This window comes from Corythoichthys intestinalis, chromosome 5 (genome assembly GCF_030265065.1).
Source record: "Corythoichthys intestinalis isolate RoL2023-P3 chromosome 5, ASM3026506v1, whole genome shotgun sequence".
NCBI lineage: Eukaryota > Metazoa > Chordata > Actinopteri > Syngnathiformes > Syngnathidae > Corythoichthys > Corythoichthys intestinalis.
The window spans coordinates 19659330-19677312 of record NC_080399.1 but is presented as its reverse complement, the minus strand read 5'-3'; the positions used below and the strand labels follow the sequence as shown (position 1 = coordinate 19677312).

General features: G+C 39.7%; 1 long non-coding RNA gene across 1 annotated transcript in view; it reads left to right on the top strand.

The window, feature by feature from the left end:
• Positions 1-5937, top strand: part of LOC130915665 (uncharacterized) — a 74806-nt gene extending 68869 nt beyond the window's left edge. Inside the window, exons 3-4 of the long non-coding RNA XR_009063116.1 lie at positions 4327-4468; positions 5692-5937. This is a non-coding gene — a long non-coding RNA (uncharacterized LOC130915665). The remainder of the gene's footprint in view (positions 1-4326; positions 4469-5691) is intronic.
• Positions 5938-17983: the final 12046 nt, after the last annotated feature.

Below are 17983 nucleotides of genomic sequence, written 5' to 3'. Positions count from 1 at the left end.
AGCCAGTGGCAGAGCAGCTATAAGTATGTTACGCTCAGGAAACTCCGGCAGCTGCGAGTACCAGCCATTTTTGCCTTTCTTATCCTGAAATTTATTTTGTAATTAGAGGCAATATTTTCCCATTGAGGCATTTCTTTACCTGAAAATTCTGTAAGTAGAGACATTCTTAAGCAGAGGTACCACTGTATTATACATATGTATTTTAATAGATTAAAAAAATAAGATACTGTACTTACTAGTGGTGTCAACAATAATCAATGCGGCGATGCATCCCGATGTGGGGCATGGACGATTCGATTCGATGCGGGCAACAAGCCGAATCGATTCAGCGCATTTTAAAATATATAAGTACGTTCAAAAATCTTCCATGCGCAATTCCGCTGATGCAACGGATTTGGTTTCCCCATTTGTATTATATATTCTCATGTTTCATTGTTTACACACTGCATAACTCTGGTCAAGTTTCCCACATACCTCGTAGAAGCCAAAATGTCTCCAGATGAGGTTAGATCTTGCGCCCGAACCCAAACGGGTCGGGCCCAAAATGTTAAGCATTCACGTTCCGGTCGGGTCAGGCTGGCGCGCCGGACTAATACATTTATTTTTTTTTTAAATGGGATAAAACCGAGAGCAGGCTCTCTGTAATGTGCATTTGCTTGTGCACTCACATGAAGCAGTGGCACCGCCCGCTTTTTCTTCTTCTCCGCTGTGGCGCTTGCGATTCGTTACGAAAGAAACTTTTATTTATGCACACAAAGGCAACACAAATGTGATCCTTTTGAATCTTCTCCTCTGTGTGTCTGCAAAATCGCATGTTTTTTTTTATTTATTTTTTTATTAAACTTTCCCTGCGTTATTTCGTTGTGTAAATGCTTTTATAATGGTCATAAAAATATGTAGACTATTTAAACATTAAGAAAAAAAATTTCTGCCAACTCAAAGAAATGAAAATAAATTGCTGCTGGGTTTTTTTCCCCCGCGTCACTCCAAGCCGGGCCGGGCTTCAATACCAGCGGGCCGTGTCGGGTCGGGCTGGATTTTTTAGGCCCGATCTAACCTCTACCATCTCTCTGTTCTCTTGATTGCAAAAAACTGATATTTCCTCATATTGAAACAGATTGCTATGGCTGCTAAAATGCTGCTGCACTTCATTTTAATTCATTATTTTTTATTGTTATGTGGTAGTTACTGATCGCATTTCTATGTTGATTGCACATATATATAGTGGGCTAGTCCTACATTTTACTTTTGTTCTACATTGCAATTTAGTTGATGTTTTGTTTGCAACTGAACTGATCCCTGGATTGATAATGCGATAAAGATGCTGCTGCACTACAATATTTTCTTTGTCGTTTTCTTTAATATTTACTTGAATATTTTTATTGATGGGTCGTTGTGACTAAAATACAGTGACTGTTATTACTGATTTTGCACAGGAGTTCAGATGTTGCACTGCGTGAAAGGCTGCTACTGTGTGTAAAAAATTTTAAAAAAAAAAATAAAAAAAAAGAGAAAGCACTGGTCTCATTCAAAGCACCAATTAAATGCTGTGATCTTTTTTTTTTTTTTTTTTTTTTAAATATATATATCTGAAAGTATTTTCATTTGACTTCAACCAGGAGTGACACAAGAGCCAATAAAAAGTTTAATTTCCGACCGCTTGTGTTGCATCATGATTCACGAAAAATATGCTTTGTTTTAGAATTTTAATGCATCCAAGGCTTTAAGGCATCGCGATGCATTGCCGAATCGAACCGAATCGAATCGTGACCCTCTGAATCGAATCGTGGCCCTCCGAATCGTAATCGAATCGAATCGTGAGGGCAGTGCCGATGCACACCTCTAGTACTTACTATCAATGCTGAGAGGTGGCTGGACGAGACACGAGACACTTTCAGACATACACTCAACTCCAGTTAAGTCCCGGGTTTTAAACAGGTAGCCATTATGGCTTGAAAGAATCCGACCTTTTAGCCAGATCGCCAGAATCATGCCAGCCGAACCGCCGGACCTGCGCTGACGCAGATCCAACGGTCCGGGCCGGGGGGGACAAACTCCGCGCGTTCACCTTAGTCTTAGCCCCTTGTACTGACTCCATTTTGAAAGGTTTAAAGAAGGCTCGCTGGAAACAAGTTGACAATTTATTCGGTTCAACAGAGCTCACAAAACGGCAAGGCGGAATAGAAACACTAAGGCGGGGAGGCAAAGTCACCCTATCATAAGATTTCAGAGAAAAATGACAACGCTTAGTTAAACATTCAGTCTTTTGAAGGCTCTCAGGAAGAAGGGTGTGTTTGGCATTATTGTCTGTTTGTGGATTGGACAGGTGGATTCGGGAGTTACTGTTTTGAAGGCTCTCAGGAAGATTGGTGTGTTTGGCATTATTGTCTGTTTGTGGATTGGACAGGTGGATTCGGGAGTTACTGTTTTTTTATTTTGCCACGTCAGCGTCAACGGGGCTCTTGGAGTCTTGTCAGTTGTGTTATCAGTTGGGTATCGGGCGTTCTCCTGTGTTCCTTGTGTTAGGACAGACCGTCCCACCATTTGTCAGGGACTGTCCAGGAGAACTGATTGCGAGACTTGGTGGTGCAGACGTGGGTTGTCAGCGTCTATCTTGCTCAGTTAGTTGTATGACGCACTCTCTGGGCTTCTGTGATAAGAAGGCGTTGTTTATCTCTTATGCCCTATATTCTGCTTGTTTTCTTTAAACTTTGGTATAAGTGCTGTTTATTTCATATTGGGTATGTTAGAGTAATGCAAACAGTTAGACTGTGCCTACGAGAAAAGGTACTATCTCCTTCAGTCTGAAAGCAATTTCCCGGGTTGACTGATACAGACATTAATCGGGTCGCGTCCTAGTATAATGTCCGAGGCCCAACCGGGATGCGGCATATATGAAAGCAGCCGCTTAATTCCCGAGTCACAGTGTGAAGACTGATGTCATGGCGGGCTGATTTTCATTTCCTTTTTTTTCGCAATAAGACGAAAAGCAGTAAACAAACATCGCAATTATCAACGTAGCAAACTGAAAATAGCTAAATTAAACTGGAAACATAACAAAATTAAATTCCTACTGGATCTTGGAGCAGAGGAAGAGACAGTGCATTGTCCATCTTTGGAAATGTGCAGTATATTTTTTGTTGCCGATGCCGTGCAAAATTGACGCAATGTCCCGGCATAGACTTCATAATGGTATTGACAGGTCACATCGGGCACATACTGCGCATCCCCTTCAAGCAGGGGGCCGCCCACATCAAGAGGCATATGCAGCATATGTCACGCCGGATTTAGTTGAAAAAGTAAGAAAGCTGTACCACATACCAACAGGAAGGATTGTCTCAGGAGTGATTTGTTCAAGGATTCAAGGTAATTATTATATTTTTCGTACCGTACATGCATTTTGAAACATTGTGAAAAAAGTCAATGGGAGAAATTAACTACTACGGACTAGCATCGTCCTTCAACATATTTACGTAAAAAAAATGCTACCTGCAAGTTTTTCTTGGTTTTAACCAAGAATCGAGACTGTTTTGCGTCCATACAGTATCTATAAAGAATTCAGGGATTTAAGCATTTATTCACAAGAATTTAAATGTAAAAAGCTATTTGTTGTGGTGAGGCGGCGCCACAGTGTGACTTGAAGACGAGCAGCACATTTGACATCTTTACTTAAAATAAATGCTACATGCACGTTTTTTTTTTTTTTTTTTTTTTTTTTTTTTTTTTTGCTTTTAACCAAAAATCGAGATGTTTTACGTAAGGGATTTACACATTTGTTCACAAGAATTTCAACATAAAAAGCTCTTTGTGTTTCCACTTGGTCAGTTTTGACAGAGATCGGCCCCCTATTAATCGGCCCCGCATCCCGTCAATACCATTATGAAGTATATGGTCCGGGTTATAAAATCCTGTCACCCGCATTCCCCGTTCAAATCTGAAAGTGTCCAATTCCCGGTATGTCTCCCCATATCTGAAAGCCATGACACAGGTAAATCCCGTGTCACATTACACGTGAATTTAGCAGGATATAAGTCAGAAAGGGGCTATTGTACGTGACAACAAAAAAAAAAAAGACTGGAAAAAAATGGCAAAAATGTGTTTTTTTTTTGTTTTTTTTGTTTTTTTTTTTTTTGGGTGTAGGTTTCCGGATGTATGAGTTTATTGATTCGGGTCTTCGAGGTAGTGCTAAACATGTGCGATACATGTGCCTTGTGTGATGTTTTTTTTTTTTTTAAACAAAAACGTGTGTTTAAACAGATAGAACCCCATGTCTGTTTTCATCATTTCCCTTCTCTTCTCTCTCTCCTCCCCTTCACATGCTGTCAGTCTGCCCACTAGGCCAACTCTTCTGGATTGTCGCCATGAGGAGGCCGCTCACTCTGGTTCTACTGACATGCACAAAAAAGACTGAACTCAGCAGACCCATTCAGCCTTAAGACAGCAGCTTGTGAGCAGACGCTCACAGGAGGTCAGTGGAGGCGTTAAACGCTTCATGCAGCCGGCACACCGGATCTCAATAGGTTTATTGTCTTTTAAAGACTCGTGTAATCAGTTGGAATGAAGATTCAAACATAAGATAGTCAGAGAATACGAAACGGTTGCCAAGTTTGGACTTTTGGAGGACGGTCTAATCATTTCTTCTGTCGGAACATGTTTGTTTTTAATATACCCACGCAGCCAAACTTCTTGGTACTCTTCTGTTGAAGAAACAAAAAACCTGCAGAGGTTGCTGAAATGTATTAAAAGTGGCAAAAATTATAAATATTTCTTTCAACAAAAATACTGGGAGACAACAGATGAATGGTTAGGTCCGGCTCACAGTTTTGAAGTTGCGTGTTCGAAACTACCTATTTGATGTTTGCCCTCCTTCTGATTGTGAGGGTTTTCCTTCAGATACAGTACTCCCATATTCCAAAAATCATGCCTGTTAGGTTCAATGAAGACTGAACTGTCCAATTGTGTGACGAAGAACAGAAGGTGTGAATACTTGCATGGCTGTTGACAACATTTGGCCCATTCAAATGATTTTTGGTATCTTTTTTTCATACCTTCACACATTTCCACATGATGTTTCTCGGATTTGACTTTGACAAATTTACTAAACTCCTGAATTCTTACCGACATAATCACTGGCTTTGCTTTTTAGCAGGTAAATATAAACTTCACACAGGAGATTCAAATCCTGAGCCTCAAAACTGCAGAAAGTTGAACTATGAACTTTACCACTGTGCTGCCTCTGTTATTTCCAATGGGGAAAATAACTTCATAAATCAAACAATGATTATGGCCTTCAAGAGCTTACAGGTCATGTGTCACTCATGTCTGAGGAAGCCATAAAAGGTTGAAGTGCTTCCGTCTGTCCAGCAATGTCAGAGCTTGACAGAAAGAGCCTACCTTAATAAATCCAGCACTGAAGATTTATGAGCTTCGCCCCTCGTGTTGCACAGCAGACCTCCTTGTCAAGGCTTCTGCCACTGTCGACTTCCTTTTGCTGATTCTGTCTCCATTTATCTCCTACTTGTCTTGTCTCATCTCGTATCTCTTTCACCCCTTTCCCCCAAAATATTTCTGCCAGACTTCCTGGCCAGCTGTTTCTGCAGACAGGGCGTCTCCTCTACGGTATAGCGTGGATTGAACGGCCTGCCTGCGGCGACGGGTGCTTCTCAACACCTCTGTCTCCTGTCTTCACAGCAAACTTCACCCCAGAGTGACCCGGACGCTGCCGCACTACGCCGCCAAGGCCGCGGAACCACCCACGTACAATACAGTCAACGCCGGATAGCTCATAACACGCCAACGAGACGCTTTATACCTCCTAATCAAGGTGCTCCACCCAAACGTAAAAATTGTACAGACACTGTAGAGTAAACCAAAAACACATATCTGAAATGTGTTGCTCTGCATGACTGGTTTGAAATTCTAATTTGAAAACTTGACCCTGACTTGACACCTTTGGTTTGTTACCTAAATTCAGCAAACTGTAATTTGAAACCTTACATAAAATCATAGCACTTGCCTGAAACGATAACCCATTGTTTGCAACCTTGCTCCTCTTTTATCATCCTAATTTGAACATGGTTTAGAACACTAAAATGAAACCCTGTCTTTGACTTCAAACCATAATTTTCAACCAACAAAACAGTAACCCTTCATCGCAACTCCAACCCAGGCATCAAATCCTAATTTTAAACCTGAATTCCCATCAGGAACCCCAACCCTAATTTGCAATTCAAACCTGTTTACAAGACTAACATACAGTGAGGAGCAGACGTATTTGCACCCCTTGTGATTTTACATGTTCACCCACTTAGAAAATAGGAAGAGGTCTGAAATTTCAATCATAGATGCATTTCCACTCATAGAGACATAATCTAAAAAAAATCCAGAAATTACATTGTATGATTTTTCAAAATAATTTATTTGTAATTTACTGGGGTTCATAAGTATGTGTACCCCTGAGAATGAGCAATAATTATGACACTCAAAGAGTTGTCAGCCTACCTTAAAAAAGTCTACCTTTACCCAGGGGTGAAAGTGGGCGGGAGCGGTCAGGAACGCAGTTCCGGTATAAGATTCAGGGCCGGAATGCTGTTCCGGTACACGGTGCTTTGATTCCAAAAATATGACTGCAACTGTCAAACGCTATGTAAAGAAAAAAAAAAAAAAACTGCTAAGCTGCCACACATGCATTTCATCTCCAAGAAGAAAACAGTCTACCAACGTCAGATTTACATACACAAGTGTTAACAATAAGCATAATAAAGTGCTTGTGGAGCGTAATCCGTTTCCACCAATATTTGTTATTTATTTTATTCCACGGACGGCATGGAGGTTTCCCCAGCTGCTGCAGTTATCTGAGTCTGACGATAATGAGTCACGTCAATTTACGAATGCACGCAGCAAAGGAAAACGCCTGGACCCGTTTATCTGTTCAATTGGCTGACATACTGACATGTGATCAGCAGAGATAGTTAGCTGTGATTGGTTCAAATGTGCATGTTTTCTGGAACAGCAAAAAAAAAAAAAAAAAAAAGTTTGTTGAATTGATGCCAAGAAAAAGGGCAATGCAACCAAAAAAGGATCAAATCTTTAGGAGCAAGGAAAGAGTTGAGGAAGCTTATTTATCATATTTAGTTTTATTTGCTCTGATGGGGAGATTCAGAACATCGTAGCTGTTGATGTGCACTTTGGACTTATGTTTGTTCATTTATGTTAGGCTACTTATTCATTTCCTTATGATTTAAAAGTCAATGTTTGCGCGATCTTCAAAATATATTCCATTTCACTCTGCATAATATAAGTCTTTTGTAGTTATATTTCTGAATGTATGTTACTTATATCTTTTATAATAAAAAAAAGAAAGAAAGCAAAGGTAAATGTTTACATTAACTTCAATTTTAATATACATCCTACGTTCTTAAGTAGTGAAAATTGAGATTTTGCATTTAGTATGTGAGGGAATGAGTGAAAATAAAAAATAGGGGATGGAGGTTGGGGTTATTGCTATTTTTGTTAACTTTTATTTTGCAAATCATTGAAAAATACAATTTTGAATGAAAATCAGTTTTTGTATGTGTAGAAATAACTGTGCCAAAACAGTTTTCTTTGCGTTTCATTAGTTTTAGGAGGTTTGCCCAAAAAAATGAAAATAAATAAATAAATAAACAAAATTTCTGGCTCCATGGCGACCTTCACATCGGGGAGTTCCGGCAAGAAATTCTAGCCACTTTCACCTCTGCCTTTACCCCATGAGTAACCACCCACCCACCATCCATTTGAGCTCAATGTTGTCACCTGTTCACCCCACAGTCAGTCATAATCCAACTGCTACCATGGGCAAGACCAGAGAGCGTTCGAAAGACAACAGAGAAAAAATTGTTGATCTCCACAAAGCTGGAAAAGGCTACGGGACTATTGAAAAGCAGCTTGGTGAGAATAAATCAACAGTTGCAGCAATTGTTAGAAAATGGAAAACGCTAAACATGACTGATAATCTACCTCGGACTGGGGCGCCATGTAAAATCTCTCCTCGTGGGGCATCATTCATGATGATAAACGTGAGGGCTGGACCTGAAGAGAGCTGGATGCACAGTTTCAAAGGCTACTGTCAGTAGAACACTACGGTGCAATGGTTTAGAATCATGCATTGCTCAGAAGGTTCCCCTGTATGAGCCAGTCTGAAGTTTGCCAGGTACCATCTGAATGATGCAGAGGGGTCATGGGAGAAAGTCATGTGGTCAAATGAAACCTACAGTGGGGCAAATAAGTATTTAGTCAACCACTAATTGTGTAAGTTCTCCCACTTGAAAATATTAGAGAGGCCTGTAATCGTCAACATGGGTAAACCTCCACCATGAGAGACAGAATGTGGGGGAAAAAAACAGAAAATCACATTGTTTGATTTTTAAAGAATTTATTTGGAAATCATATGGAAAATAAGTATTTGGTCAATACCAAAAGTTCATCTCAATACTTTGTTATGTACCCTTTGTTGGCAATAACGGAGGCCAAACGTTTTCTGTAACTCTTCACAAGCTTTTCACACACTGTTGCTGGTATTTTGGCCCATTCCTCCATGCAGATCTCCTCTAGAGCAGTGATGTTTCTGGGCTGTCGTTTGGCAACATGGACTTTCAACTCTTTCCACAAATTTTCTATGGGGTTGAGATCACAGATTTTCTATGGGGTTGAGATCTGGAGACTGGCTAGGCCACTCCAGGACCTTGAAATGCTTCATACGAAGCCACTCATTTGTTCCCCCGGCTGTGTTTTTGGGATCATTGTCATGCTGAAAGATCTAGCCACGTCTGATCTTCAATGTCCTTGCTGATGGAAGAAGATTACCACACAAAATATCTCGATACATGGCCCCATTCATTTTTTCCTTTACACAGATCAGTCGTCCTGGTCTCTTTGCAGAAAAACAGCCCCAAAGCATGATGTTTCCACCCCCATGCTTCACAGTGGGTATGGTGTTCTTCGGATGTAATTCAGTATTCTTTCTCCTCCAGACACGAGAACCTGTGGTTCTACCCAAAAATTATATTTTGGTTTCATTTGACCATAACACATTCTCCCAGTCCTCTTCTGGATCATCCAAATGCTCTCTAGCAAACCGCAGATGGGCCTGGACGTGTACTGGCTTCAGCAGGGGGACACGTCTGGCAGTGCAGGATTTGAGTCCCTGGTGGAGCATTGTGTTACTGATAGTAGCCTTTGTTACTGTGGTCCCAGCTCTCTGTAGGTCGTTCACTAGGTCCCCCCGTGTGGTTCTGGGATTTTTGCTCACCGCTCTTGTTATCATTTTGACGCCACGGGGTGAGATCTTTTATGAAGCCCCAAATCGAGGGAGACTATCAGTGGTCTTGTATGTCTTCCATTTTCTAATAATTGCTCCCACAGTTGATTTCTTTACACCAAGCGTTTTACCTATTGCAGATTCGGTGCAGGTCTACAATTTTGTCTCTGGCGTCCTTCGACAGCTCTTTGGTCTTGGCCATAGTGGAGTTTGGAGTGTGACTGAGTTTGTGGACAGGTGTCTTTTATACCGATAATGAGTTAAAACAGGTGCCATTAATACAGGTAACGAGTGGAGCCTCGTTAGACCTCGTTAGAAGAAGTTAGACCTCTTTGGTAGCCAGAAATCTTGCTTGTTTGTCGGTGACCAAATACTTATTTTCCACTCTAATTTGGAAATAAATTATTTTCTAGTAGGAGAACTTGCAAAATTGGTGGTTGACTAAGTACTTATTTTCCCCACTGTAAGTAGAACTTTTTGGTGCAAACGTTACTTGTTGTGTGTTGAGGAAAAAGAAGGTTGAGTACAATACCAAGAACACCATCCCCACTGTGAAGTATGGGGGACGAAACCTCATGCTTTGGTGCGCTTTTCGGCAAAGGGGACAGGGCGATTGTACTGTATACACCAGAGGATGAATGGTGAAATGTATTGTCAGATTTTGAGGCTCAGCCTCCTTCCCTCAGTCAGAGACTTGAAGATGAGTCGTGGCTGGATCTTCCAACATGAAAATGATCTGAAGCACACAGCCAAGCTATCCAAGGAGTGGCTGCATAAAAGCCACATCAAGGCCAGTCTCCAGACCTCAATCCAAGAGAAAATCTTTGGATGGAGCTGAAACTTTGTGTTCCTCAACGACAGCCCCGAAACCTGACAGATCTAAAGAAGATTTGTGTGGAGGAATGGGCCAAAATCTCTGTTTCCGTATATGAAAACCTGGTGAAGAACTACAGAAAGTGTCTGACCTCTGTAATTGCAAACAAAGGCTTCTGCATTAAATATTAGCACTGATTTTCTCAGGGGTACAAATATTTATGAACCCCAGTAAATTACAAATCATTGAAAAATCATACAATGCGACTTCTGGATTTTATTTTATTTTTTTAGATTATGTCTCTATAAGTGGAAATGCATCTATGATTGAAATTTCAGACCTCTACCTATTTTCTAAGTGGGTGAACTTGCAAAATGACAAGGGGTGCAAATACTTCTGCTCCTCACTGTAAGTTTAAAGATCAATTTTGCAACCTGATCCAGTCTTAACACCCTAATTAAAACATTGACACTTTTTTGAAAACTTATTTTGAAATCTGAACTCTGTCTTGAACCCCCTAATTCTGAAACCAGGACCTCCGTTTGAAACTAGAATTTTAAACCCCAATCATTTACTCTTTAAAAATGTGTTATTGCTTATGCCATCAATAACATTCATCAAAACACATATTTCAAAATCAGTAGGGTCTTGTTTTGCTATAGAACAAAAACTTTAAGGAAAAATTGGGATCGAAAAATATGCACTTATATGACCCTCCACTCTGACTCACACTTGGGATGGAGATCTTTCAAATTCAAAATGTGTTTTGCTCTGATATTGAAAGCTCAAGACATAAGGTTTTAAAAGTCTGGTGTGAATAGAACACATTTTCCAACACTAAGACAACAGTCTACGTCAATTTTGTCTGCAGTTCTACTCAGTTGGCTAAGTTAAACTCACACGGTGTAAGCCATTTTAAAAAAATGATACCCTCTAATAATTCACTATTTCCTCGATCGCCATTTCTGGGAAATAATGACCTTCCCTGTTTTTTTAGCTGCCTTCAAGTTTTTTTTCCTCCCCAAAATTCCAGGATAATTGTCAAGGCAGGTCAAACACGACATTCCTGTTGGCTTCAACAGAAAGGAGCCACAAGTAAATGGCAGAGTTCTGACTTAGTAATGACCATCATTGGGACCAAAACATTATAAAGGAACCATAATAGCAGTAACACTTTGTGCAGTGTCCATTAGCCTTCAAATTATGATAAAAACGCTGACTTGCGAAATAAGCGTGAACAGTTAGTGAATCTTCCTCACAGTTCTAAGGTTGTGGGTTTTAATCTGTGTTTTTACATTCCTGTGGGGAGTGTGAACGTTTTCCCAGTCGCTCCTTCAGGTACACTTAATCCCACATTCTGCATACATGAAAAATACATGTTAGAGTAACTGAAGTTTCTATGTTGGATGGAGGTGTGAATGTTAGTTGTTTTTATCTATATGTGAAGTGGTGACCAGCACAAGGTCTATCTACCCTACCTTTCGTCCAAAGTCAGCTGGTATAGAGTCCAGCTCATGCATGACCTTCATAAGTATAAGTGGTACAGAAAACGCATGTATGGATACCTTGAAAAATTTGCAACCATAGTCCTAGTTTACAAGATTTAAACCCCAAGACTGGATTTCCATCCTCGTTTTAATTTATAACCACATCTTAATCTTAACCTAATCTGAAACAATAGGGTAGTTTGAAACCTTTAACAGCCACAGTAGTCTTTTTTTCACCAGCCTGGCTGGAAAGTTTCTTAACATGCAAACATTGGCTCGAAAGTAAATGTACAATATTCTCCCTGGTTTTAAACCTAATCACTTGTTTGCAACCCAAACCCTTTCTTAAAATTGAAATGTCGGCCTTAATACTGGCTTGAAAACCTTAATTTAAACCTTTACCCTGTCTTTAAACCTTAATTTAAATAATGTACCTGGTTTCAAAACATTAATTTCAAACCTCAACCCTTATTTGTAACCTACCGTAATTTTCGGACTATAAGCCGCTACTTTTTTCCTTCATTTTGAACCCTGCGGCTTATAGTCAAGTGTGGCTTATTTGTTTATTTATTTCGGTGAATAGGTAACACTTTATTTGACAGGGGCGTCATAAGACTGTCATAAGATCGTATAATTATGGCATGGCACAATCATGGACATTACTGAATGCTTATGACAGATGTCATCAAGTGTCATCCGGCAAATTATGTCACTAACTCCATTCATGTCCAGCTTGGATCTTTTACATCCATTCAAAAGTGAGATAATTTGCCGGATAACACTAAATGGCATCTGTTATAAGCATTCATTAATGCTCATGACAGTGTCATGTCATAATTATGATGGTCTAATGGCGTCACTGTCAAATAAGCTGTTACCAAATACCATAACTAGCAATTAATGAAACAACTGGAACAGCAACTGAAGACATAATTAGCACAGAACACGAATTTTGATTGTTATTTACATCTGTAGCGCTGCAATGCATGCTAGGAGGCATGTTGGACAACAACAGTGTTGCCAGCAGGTGGCATCAGACTTTGACTGTCTCCCCCAAGGGAGCAGTGATGGCCAAATGAAGCTTCTTGAAGCAATGAAGCTTTGAACCACTTGGCTGCAAGTGGTGGTTTATTTGGTTTTATGACAGCCGTATGATGCCGCTGTCAAATGAAGTGCTACTGGTTAATATCTTTTGGTCTAAATATCCAATAAGGCAGTGAGGAAAGCTGCGGCTAATAGTGCAGTGCGGCTTGTGTATGTACAAATGCCGTTTTTGTGCCAAATTTGGTGGTGGGCAGTTTATAGTCAGGTGCGCCTTATAGTGCGAAAATTACTGTAATCTTTTCTGAAAATCTATAACTTAAAACCCTTATCCTGGCTTGAGCATCTAAAAATGAAACCTTGAAACCTCAACATGAGAGCCTAACTACCTTAAACGCTTCTTTAAAACCTTAATATTGTTTTCAAATCTAGATTTTAAACCCTAACGCCAGATTGAAAGACTAATCTGAAATGCTAACATCAGCTTCAAACACTAATCTGAAACCCTACACCGTGTCTTCAGTATTGCCCACCAGAATGAATGAATGGAGACGGCAGAGTTGCTCTCCACTTCCTATGCGGCCGGTACGTGCATTGGAACAGCCGCTTAATGCCATCACCGCAACGTAATGAGGTGGTTTTAGTAGCTACAGCAATGAGCCTTTAGCCCTACCCTCTAATTCCGCATCCGCAGCTCCGCTAGCCAGCCTGCGTCACAAGTGCGTTGGTCCGTATACGCCATGTCGCCCACAACGCCGTCAAACATGTTGAGCGGCTGCCGCTGTGAGGTGTGTTGTTCCAAGGGAGCATCAATCAACTAAGAGAGTGTGGTTTGAAAATAGGAGCTAAAGGAAGCGCTTTAGCATAAATGAGTCAGGCGTTCCATTGCGATATCATTAATATATTTTCTCGCATATGGTTCAGAAAAGCATTGATATGATTTATCTTTTGACCATGCCATGCTTGTTAATAATTGGCTACTTTCCAAATAGTAAAGCCACCACAGGGTATAGCGGCTCTCGGATGCAGTGTGGACGAATGTGTAGTAACAGAGTTCGAAAACACCTCTGCTTGGTGAAGAATAGATTCAATGAGCAGAAAAACAAAAAAAGTGGCACAAAATAAGTGTGAAAATTAACTATCGGTAAGTGAAAATTATGGTGCAATGTGAACACAAACAAAGATCACATCAGGCATATACTGATTGAAAGGGTGCAAGGAATGTTGCTAGAATCCCAAAACATGTTGGAATACAGCAAGGGCACATTTTTGGTCTCAACATTGGTAGGGGTGTTGTAACAGCATAACCTGCATGTACACTTTTTGCCCAGGATGGGACATAAATAAGACGAGATTTAGTGAATGGGGGTCAGGGCCACATTTTTCATGAATATGAACCTAATTAATTGATATGCTAAATCAGGGGTGCTAATTACGTTGATCACGATCAACCAGTCGATTGGAACGTTAGTGTGGGTAGCTCACGGCATACCAAGATTTATTTATTTTTTTAAATGTACATAGTTAATTATGATTATGTTGTGTGTATGTTGTGTTGTGTGGGCAACATATGAGTTTATTCAGCATCCCTCTCTCTCTAAGCAGCTTCTTGCTCACGTTTTTCTGGTTCTATGCTTTCCAGAGTTCGCTACATTTCTGACAGATTAATTAACGTTAACAGTAAAAAACACAAACAGAAGGACAGTCCTCTCTAAGCAGCTTCCTACTCGAGTTTTGCCGGTTAGCAAGTAAACAAAGTTTAAATGTTATGCTAACTCTGATGCAGGTGGGACTTTCAGTAGCAAAAATAGTGGTGTGTTTCCTACTTCCACACCATTGGGGTCATTTGAAATTACTTACAGTGGCTGCTGCTGGCCAAAAAAATCTTCTAATTTCCCTCCTCTTCGAAGGGGGTGGAGGAGGCAGCATGTTGTTGACATAGGGGCTGTGCGAGTGCGAGCGTACATGTGTGTCAGGGGTGAAGTCATCAGCCAATCAAACGTGTATTTGAGGTGGGAAAAAAATGGACCGGCTCATTCAGCAAGTGAAAAGGGGCAAATGTAAGTTTTAAAGTAATGAAAATCACTCAATATTTTTCTTTTCTTTCAACATATGGGAAGACAATCTAAATTACCTATATAACTGAACCCATATAATGCATATAAGTTGGCTTAAAAGTTGGTGGGGACAATTTGAGCATTCTGAAAAATTGGTTGTGTTATGTCCCCACCGTCCCTATGCAAACATATGCCCTTGGAATACAGACAAATACAGGTCAGGAGCAAGTAATGAAGAAAATTTGGTTACAAATAAGGGAACAAGATGAGTGATCTGGCTTCTGCCTTGTGTGGGTGCAGTGGTTATGACTAAGCTAATTAACATCCAAATGCGCATCTTTGTTCACTCCACTTAGCTCATCGTCCTACCTAAGGCAAACGATAACACAGGTAAGAGTCAGAAAAGCAAAACAAACCACAGACAGAACATGACTGAACCATTCAACCATCAATTAACCAATTCATTTTATATGGCTTCGCCTGTTCAAACTCTGTCTTTGTTGACTTTTGGTGAAAGGTCCACACTAGACTGGTTGCATTTCAATCACAAGGCATTTAGAAAAAGAATAAAACCCCTCGCAAATTTGGTAAATTTCATTTATCTATGTGCAAATCAGTTGAACGAAAATCCGTCCCTATGGAGATAGAATAGTGCCAAAATAAGTGAGGTTGTAAAATGAAAATTATCCCTGTAAAATGGCCAATTTGAATTTAAAAAAAAACTTGTATTTCCAACATGAAAAAACACTCGAAGGAATAAATTGTTCTACAGGTTGTTTTTTGCTGTTTGCAAGTATTTTTGTTGTTGTTCTACAGGTGTTTTTTCTTCACTACGGGTTCAAATTTACCAGTTACAAGTGCACATTCATATTCTTGTCGAGTTTTATGAGCCAAAAAAGATACTCGTAACCTAGTTTTAAAATAAAAAAAATACCTGTAAAATGACTAATTTTAACTTGTAAAACAAAAAAAAACAACTTGTATTTCCAAATTTTGCGTTGTGAAATAAACATGAAAAAAAAACACAATGTAAAAAAAAAAATTTCTACAAGTGTTTTTTTTTTCCGTTTACAAGTGATTTTTTTTGTTCTACAGGTGTTTTTTCTTCACTACGGGTTAAAAATGACCAATTACAAGTGCACAAGTTTTGTCACATTCTTGTCGAGTTTTATGAGCCAAAAAAGATACTCGTAACCTAGTTAAAAATAAATAAATAAATAAATAAACCTGTAAAATGACTAATTTTAACTTGTAAAACAAAACAAAAAATTCTACAAGTGTTTTTTTTCCTTTAACAAGTGATTTTTTTGTTCTACGGGTGTTTTTTCTTTGCTACAGGTTAAAAACCACCAATTATAACCTCACGAGTTTTGTCTCCCCCTTGTCGCGTTTTCAGACACAAAAGTCACTTGTAACCACAGACGAATAAAACTACTTGTACATCGAAATAATCTGTTGTGAAACACAAACAGAAAAATATCATTCCAAGTCGTGGTCAAAAAAAGACGTTAAGAACATAATCTAGTGAATGGTTCTTCGTGTTTTTTTGTTTTTTTTAAATTTTATTTTATGATCTACAAGTGTTTTCTGAGCATGTACAAATAGATTTCGGGGTAAACATGTGAGCCTAAATTCTAACCAATCAGAATGGCAATTGTTCAGGAGGTGGGCGGGACACACCATTGCCGACCTGCTGGCTGCTGCTGCTTCCTCTTCCATATTACGGCAGATGATAGAAATGGCGAAACGCCTTAGGTAAGGAGTTTACTTTGTTTTCTCTTGGGTGTCATGTACTAAAATGATTTTTCAAGCTAATATAATCCCTATTTAAATATCAGTTTATTTTGCATTTAAAATAGGGCACGAAAATCGATGTCGAGCCAGTTAGCCACGGTTAGCTATGTTGCCTTCGCATGTCCACGGACAGCAACTTTGTAAGGTCCTGGGTGACATGTACGCGAATGATGGGAAGAAGTTGGAAAAACATTTGATAGAAAGTAGCTAACGACGACGCGTACCGTAACTAGCCAAGCTTTTTCACACACAGGTGTTCTACTGTTCTTCTGCATTCATTAAACATTGCCTGGCAAGTGTATTAGTTTGCTACTCAATAACGCAACTAAAGCAAAATAAATCATTGACAAAGAATGATTTCCCTGGTAAATATTAAATTTTTGTGTATAAACTATATGACTGTCATGATTATGCACTGAATTTTATCATGGCTGTCTTTGGCACTATGCTTGCAACTTAACCATGTCACAATGCTCATATACTGTAAAAATAAATAAACCCTTGAACGCATCCCTCCGTTGTTCTATGCTTTGAGGTACAACCTTATTTCCGCAGTCGCGGACCCTAACATCGGCAACAAAATAAACCACGCATTTCCTAAGATATACGGTGGACTTTCTGCCTCGCCTCTATGATCCAGTAGCAATTTAAATTCGTTATGTTTTCAGTTTAATTTAGCTATTTCCAGCTTGCTATGTTGATAATTGCGATGTTTGTTTACTGCTTTTTTATCTTACTGCAAAGAAAGAGGAAGTGACGATCGGCCCGCCATGATATTTACGTCATCAGCCATCGTGGTGTGACCCGGGAATTCTCGTCCCGGGGAAAGTCCCAGACATTATACTAAGACGTGACCGGTTAAATGTCCGCGTAATTTCCGTGTCAGTCGACCCGGGAAATTGCTTTCACATACAAGGCCTGCCCGTTTAAATCTTCAAGTGTATGTGAAAGGGGCTATAGTTTAAAAGAGTGCTGACTGTGCACAAAAGATACTAGATTCAAATAACTACAGTTTTGAACTGGCCATGTTTCACTGATGTCCAAGTGTCCTGGAACAACACTCATCAGTTTCCTAAATCCCACTGAACGTTCATCTTCAGGGGGAATCATTAGAAAGAAAATCCGCCGTTAACTCTCAAAATTGACATTTCCAATTCCAATCCTTCCTCTCTTGTCACTGACCCATTGAGAAGGAAGAGAAAAACAGCTTCCTTGAATAACAACATTTAAGTCTTCCCTTGGCTTTGGATATGTTTTGTATGGACAGTGAACTCCACACCATATGTTGGACCCCTTCCTACTTTTTGTTTATCCTTCCCTGGAGACTACTAAAACGTAAACGAATCTCCACTTTGAGAGGTGATGCTGAGGATGGAAAATGGGTGTAGGGGAATTTCATGAATATCGTTCAGCATTTCTAGCAGAAGAAGCAAGAATATGTGCACTGGCCATTGTGTGTGCGTATGTACTTTTGAAGGTGGAGTGTGCATTC